The 7,314-nt window shown below is 44.1% G+C and overlaps 1 long non-coding RNA gene across 1 annotated transcript; it reads left to right on the top strand.

The window, feature by feature from the left end:
* The first annotated feature begins 231 nt into the window (after positions 1 to 231).
* On the top strand, positions 232 to 2,949 carry LOC138100561 (uncharacterized). The gene is made up of 3 exons (XR_011146855.1): positions 232 to 271; positions 363 to 780; positions 2,196 to 2,949. It is a non-coding gene; the product is annotated as an uncharacterized lncRNA (long non-coding RNA).
* Positions 2,950 to 7,314: the final 4,365 nt, after the last annotated feature.

The following is a 7,314-nucleotide window of genomic DNA, read 5'->3' as shown; positions in this document are numbered from 1 at the left end:
CCTTTCTCTCTCTCTGTCTCTCCCTCTTTCTCTTTTTTTTTGCTCTTCCCCTGCCCATCCCCTCCCCCCAAATGTGGCTTATTACCTCAATCCTTTTCAGCTGAGCAAGGTTTGAGGTAATGACCTGAAACTTCCTGGAAAAGATCCCAAAAAGCCCCAAATGGAAACCACATGCAACATATTAGGGACTCTCATGGCATAAAGAAACATTAGTTCAAGTAACGAGAATGTACATTGATCAGCTACTTATGTACCAGCTGGTAAGAGGCAGGTATGATCAGCTGTGAACATGAACCAGGTGGGGCAATTAGCTGATCTGCTAAGTTATAGCAAGAAAGGTGAAAAAATATATTCTCTTTTAGGAAACAGTTTCCTTAATCATCATTGAAGCTGTGTTGGGGATCTGACACTTCGCAGTAGCAAAAGCCAGGAAGAGATCCATAGAACCTGGCATGATGCCAAGTGCTATTGGGTTATGAATCCATGGAGCCCCACTGATTCTTGCTTCATGCTGTAGTATCAAGGCGAAAAAGCCAGAGAACTTTTTATTGTTACCACAGGGAGAAAAGAGCTCTTTTTTTTTTCTGTGCCCAGTTAAAATAATGTATTTTTTCATCAGTTACAAGAAAATGCATCACCTCACCCCTCAGCAATCCTATTGTTCTACAGACACAAGCAAGCAAGAGGGGATCATGATAAAACAGTCATTTTGGCCCACCTCCAGGAAGGTATTTCAGCTTTTGTTTCCCACTGAAGTTGAATGCACTTATGGAAGTGAAGGTGAGTTAATATTGAGTGGCTCTGGGCCTTTGGTGTAGCAGAGCCATCTCATAATCTCTTTCACCATGCAGTATCATGGGAACATGACTAGTGCTTTTTTGGAGCATTGTTTTATTAAATCCAGATGATGCAATTCAGCCCAGAGCCCAATGTTATCCATTCTTCTTACAAACCAAGGACAATATCTTGCCACAGAAAGGTGCAAAGTATCAAAAGTACCAAACATTAAAACAGGCTGCCCAGGGCAATGGTGGAATCCCCCATCCCCAGAGCGATTTAATAGACATGTGGATGTGGCACTTGGGGACATGGGTTAATGGTGGGCTTGGAAGTGCTGGGGAAACAGTTTGGCTTGATGATCTTAGAGGGCTTTTCCAACCTAAATGGTTCTAAGAGATCTGAAGGAGTAACAGCAGCTTGGGTGCTCCAATACAGTTTTAGCCATCACACCAATGTAGGGACATAACTTACTGCAACTGATCTACCATATTGCAAACAACACTGTTCCAGAGCCCAAACCAAGGCAGAAGAAGAAGCTACCAGCAGAACAGTCTGTCCAGGAGCATGGCAATAGCATGCTTATAGTGGGGGAAGGAGCCCCCGTATTTAGTTTCTCTTCCCCTTTTTCCTTTCCAAGGAAACCACACTGGATATTGCAAGAGCAGAACAATGACTCCTGAAAAATGAAGTCCAGACAGCTGGCAACTCTTATGACTTCATTGTGCAAGTCATATTGTCTATGTTTTTTCTTAAAGCCCCAGTTCCAGGAGCTGAGTATGTAGGCTTTCATTTCTCCCCTCCTTGGGGGAAAAAATAAATTTATTTTTGCTCTCATGGATGTTGAAGAAGCTAGAATATATGTCCTGAGTGTGCCTAAATGTACCAAAACCAAGGAGTCAATGAAAAAGAATCCAGAGTACATTAATCCTCCTGATTTCTTAGCCAGTCTCAGAATTTATGAGCCTGTTGCTTCAGATTTATCATTTTGGCATGATTGGCAGAGATGAAATGGAATATAAGAAACAGCTGAGAGGAAGAAAAGGGAAAGGTGAGTTGTTTGACCTGGTTCTCCATGCTGGGATGCACTGGACAATTATTTACAGTAATTCGTCTGTGCATCAGTATATTCTCCAAAATCGCCTTGCCTGTCACTTTTGCAAAAGTATAAATGCCAGGCTAGAACTGGAAAGAGTTTGATAACATTTTCAGGAAATTTTGGAATTTTTGGAATTTTTTATTTATTCCACTTCTATTTTATTCACTCTGTGATTTCCATCTCTTTTTTGTTTCTTTTTTTGCTTCCTGTGCAGTAGAGATTTTGCAACAAGCCTTTACCCCGGGCATGGCCTTTTCGCACATTAAGAAGCACAAAAGAAGTAGAGAATAAAAGGCAACCTCATTTTTTGTTTTCACAGGTTTCTTAAGAGAAAAGGTTTGCCATCTGGGAGGAAATCTGACAAAACAACACAGGAGGGGTTGGACCCATCAGCCAAGCTGAACAGCTGCAGGGAAGCTACATGAAAACTGAATCACTCCACTGGAATAATTTATTGTAGCTGGTTTGCAGGGATAATAACAAAAAGAAATTCAGTTCTTTTATCTCCTCTTGCAGCATGACGTCCCATGCCACGCATTTGCAAAGCACTTTTCTCAAGCTGTAATGAGAGTTTCACCTGGAGTGTTGTGCAGGAGTCAGCTAGGAGGGAAAACAGCACGAAGTACCACTGTGGCTCTGTAATGTGGCATCTCAGAGCTTCACAGTCCATTCCTTCAGCATGTCCTGCTTGTGAAACTTCTGTTTATCATCCTGTGTTAGTCCCAGATTGGTAGTGCCCAACTAGAGGCATTTTTGGCTGCTCCTTGATTTGTGGTAGATGTGGCTTGCTGTACTGCCATCTGGGCTGGGACAGGGGACATCTCAGATCATCTCACCTTCTCTCTACCATGGAAGGTAGCCCATAGGGCTAGAAGGACTTTAATCACTTGTGTCCTCCTTGATCTGAATGCCTTTATGTTGTCATCTAGGTCCCAGACTCCTCCACCTGAAAATACCCCGCCAGACCATGACCTCCTTGTCTTTGGTTCTCAAGGACACAGTAGTGCCTGCCTTCTCTCTTGGCTAGATGTGTGCTCAGATGATTGTGCTGACTTTGCTATTCATCAATGTTAATTAATATCTCTAGGATTAAATCCTGGCAATTAGCAGTGAAAGTTCTTCAATTGAATTGCTTGAAGAAATAAATAGCAGAAAAATATAGAGAAATAAGGGCTGCTAAGAACCATTTCCAATTTGACAAAGTAGTTCTCAGACACTGATGAGGCCACACCTTGAATCTTGTCTTCACTTTTGGGTCCCTCACAACAAGAAAGACACTGAGGTGCTGGAGGGTGTCCAGAGAAGGGAACAGAGCTGGGGAAGGGTCTGAAGCACAAGTCTGATGAGGAGCAGCTGGGTGGTCTCAGCCTGGAGAAAAGGAGGCTCAGGGGGAACCTTCTCACTGTCTACAACTCCCTGACGGGAGGGTGCAGACAGGTGGGTGTTGATCTCTTCTCCCAGGTAACAAGTGTTTTGAAAAGAGGAAATGGCCTTAAGTTGTGCCAGAAGAGATATGAATTGAATATTTGGAAATATTTCTTCACTGACAGGGCTATCCAGCCCTGGCACAGTCTGCCCAGAGTGGTGGATTCCCCATCTCTGGGAGGATTTAAAAGCAGTGTAGATGTGGCACTTGGGGATATGGGTTTATGGTGGCCTTGGCAGTGCTGGGGTAATGGTTGGATCCAATGATCTTAGAGGGCTTTTCCAACCTAAAATATTCTATGTTTCTATGATAAAAGGTCACGTAAATTTCAAAACTAAACAAAATCAGTCTGATATTATTCACAGTCCAGGATGTGCTGGTAGAAAGAGACCTCTGGAGGTCTCTTACCCATACAAAATAAAAGCAGCATAATCTATTGCCTGTTTTATTTGCCACTACAGAAAATTTTAGGCTTTACCCATCTGTCTAGTTATTCTTTAAGAAGCTGGAGGCTGCTTTTAAATCTTCCCTTTAAAGAAGCACAACTCCCTCAGGCTTATCTTGTAGGTCTTGCAAGTGACTGACCACCTTGGTAGCTTCATAGAGCTTAGTAGTTTTTAATCTCATCTGGAAGGATGGTGGGCCAAGAAAGGGGCAATGCAAGGAAACCAGGAAGAGCCTTCCCTCACAGGAGTGCTAGTCCAGCTTTGGGGCCTTGAGGAATTTACACATCTGAAAATATGCTGGTAAGTGCAAGAGCAGATTTACTGGGTAGACATGGGAAAATCCATCATCTTTTCCCTCTTAGCACTGCTCCATCTATCACAATGTTACAAGATGAGGAACCAGACTGCTGTCCTTTTTTATATTACAGCTCCCCAAAGCCCTGAAGCACTTGAGTCCAAACTCAGAGGTCTCTCAGGCTGTTCTTTGGCAATGGAGCATAACACACAGCATGCAGTTTGTTCTGACTTTCCATTACAAACCTCTTTTAAGTTGCTAAGTGACTTAGCCACACTTAAGCAGTTCAACTTGACATCTCCTATGCATTGGGATGATTTTGTGGTGTGAAATTTTCACAAAATCTCAAAATCTTGGCTCGTGAACCTTAAGTGGCTTTGCCAATGCCTTTTTTCACCTTTTTTTTCTTTTTTTCTTTTTTTTTTTTAAATTCACAGGGTCAGATTCTCAGCTGGTATCTGCCATTCACAACTGCTATGTACCCAGCCAGCTGCTGCTGCTATGTAGGCAAATTGCAAACTCTGCAGAAAGCATTATGTTTTCATGATACTGATAATTCTTATTTAGGCATAAGCCCTTTTTTTCTTTTCTGAGTCAAGGTTTGCCTGAGCCATGGCTGCAGGGAGCTCAGGTCCATGCAGTGTGATGCAAAGCCTGAGAGCTAAGAAGCACGATGTATCAGTGTCTGACTCAGGTCTGACACAACTAGTGCCAAGATACTGCTGACACTTGGAGGTTTCTGCCTGATGCTCCACAGATGTTTCAGTGGTGGTGAGGTGTTTCATCAGAATGACTTCTGCACAAGTGCACCTTTATTTTTAGTGCTTTGATTTGCAATTTTCACTTAAACTGTCTTGCTTTTTCTCCACAAATTTGGTAACATCTTTACCTGGAGCTAATTTCTCAGTGCAGGAGCTATGAATTCCCTAGCTAATTGCAAAGAAAGATCTGACAACAGATCCTCACAGCACCATGCTGTGTGGTATGGCTGGCATGTTGGAAGGAAGGGATGCCATCCAGAAGGGCTTTGACAGGCTGGAGAGGTGGGCCTGTGCAAACCTCATGATTCTCAAAAAGGCCAAGTGCAAGGTCCTGCACATAGGCTGGGGCAATCCCAAGCACAAGCGTAGGCTGGGCAGAGAATGAATCAACAATAGTTCTGTGGAGAAAGACTTGGGGGTGTCTGTGTATGAAAAGCTCGATATGACTCAGCAAAGCACACTTGCGGCCCAGAAAGCCAACCACATCCTCAGCTACATCAAAAGAGGTGTGACCAGTGGGTCAAGGGAGGTGTATCTGCCCCTTGACTCTGCTCTTTACACACCCCACCTGGAACACTGTGTCCAGCTTGGGGTCCCAACATAAGAAAGATGTGAAGCAGTTTGAACAAGTCCAGAGAAGAATCATTAAATGATCACAGAACTAGAGCATCTCTTCTATGAAGACAGGCTGGGAGAATTGGAACTTTTCAGTCTGGAGAAGAGAAGGTTCCAGGGAGACCTTAGAGCCCCTGCCAGTGCCTAAAGGAGGTTTACAAGAAGGCTGGAGAGGGACTTTTCACAAGGTCATATAATGATAAGACTAAGGGGAATGGCATTAACATCAAGAAGCATAAGTTTAAATTGGATATTGGGAAGAAATTCTTCCTATGAGGGTGGTGAGGCCCTGGCACAGGTTGCCCAGAGAAGCTGTGGCTGGAAGTGTTCAAGGGCAGTCTGGATGGAGTTCTAAGCAACCCGGTCTAGTGGAAGGTGTCCCTGCCCATGGCATGGGTTTGGAATAAGATCTTTTTCAACGTCCCTTCCAACCCAAAACATTCTATGGTTTTATGATTCTATGAGCTGGCTCATTAGCCAAACCCCAGACTTCCACACAGCTCCCCTGATGCTAGGATTAGGACATGGGTGACAGAAATGTCTAAATTAAGGTGTCAGCTAACTTCCCAGTTTGTCTTTTCCAAGTAGCCTTTTCTTTACTTTTGTTCCCCTCCATCACCCCAGATGAGATATTTCCTCTCTGGTTTGTGCAGCCAAAAAACCATTTATCTTCTTTTCAAATAGCCACGTGTCATCTGTTAAAAATGATCTTGTCAAGGCCTGCGGAGGGCTTGAAAAATGTGCTAATATTAAGCAGACTTTCATACTAAAATCCCTGTTTCCCGTGAAAGGTCAGTCAGTTCAGTTCATGTGCTACAGGAAAGACAAATAACAGCATTAATGATTGGATCTGGTAAAGAATTAACTGCAGTCGAGTAAGTTTCTAAGGCAGTCATAGGGTCAGGGCTGTAATGTGTTAATTACTCACATGGGGTAGTCATCCAGCTAAATCTTCTGCACTGAGTGGTTATATCAGTATGTGATGTATGCCATAGGTCTGTGAACCTGAAAAGTAATCATGTTTCTGCTGCCTGTGTGGCTTCTTGTCTTTCACCACTCGCCCTAGGGCTGGGCAAGTTGGGCTGGGAAAATCTGTCTGTTTGGTGTATTTTTGGAATAAGTTAGTGATGAGGCAGAGATTGAGCGATCTCAACTGATGTCCCTCATGGAGGGGCTGAGCTCTCCTCATGTTCGTGAAGGTGGCTCATTAACTGTCTCCTAAGTGGTCTGGTTGCATCTTAGAGCATGGCTTAGGAAATATTCCCAGTTTGGACATATTCCCAGTTTGCCCGTGTAGGCCTCTCTTGGTGCCTCTGTGTCCCATCAGCTCTTAGCATCTCTCTTACCTGCTTGTGGGGACTCTGGACCTGCCTCTCGCATTGTGTCAGTGCCTCAGAGTCCCAGCTGCAGGCAACTGTCTCTATGGGTCCTGCTTATGGAGGAACTGCTCTGGAAGAGTCCAAGTAACAGGGAACCTCTCCTCATCCCATCTGCATTACAAAGCAGAGACTTGCAAGGCTCATCTCCCACAGCTTCCCTTTGCTTTCTCTTTTATGTCAGAGGAATCCACCATTCATCCCCCTGTGCAGTGACCCAAGGAGAGATGAACCAGCTTCCCCTGTATTCAGGATGCCCAGTGCTTTCTGGGATCAATGACCATACAAACACATCCCTGTCCCTCTGGAGATGGCTTGGGCACCTGGCCCTGCTGCTGGCAGCACCATACAATGCCATCATTGTGACTGCCTGTTACTGAAGCTCAGAGCTGTCAAGATAAGAGCCATCCAAAGAACTGTCTGCTTCAAGTACCAGACTCACCTGAAAAGTCTCCCCAAGATTTTGGAGGACTTTACAGTGGAAGAGGTAGGTGCATTCATTGGCTTTACTTAGAAAAT

This window comes from Aphelocoma coerulescens, unplaced genomic scaffold, assembly GCF_041296385.1.
Source record: "Aphelocoma coerulescens isolate FSJ_1873_10779 unplaced genomic scaffold, UR_Acoe_1.0 HiC_scaffold_105, whole genome shotgun sequence".
NCBI classification, from domain to species: Eukaryota; Metazoa; Chordata; class Aves; order Passeriformes; family Corvidae; genus Aphelocoma; species Aphelocoma coerulescens.
The sequence above is the reverse complement of the archived record's forward strand: the minus strand, read 5'-3'. Positions and strand labels throughout refer to the sequence as shown.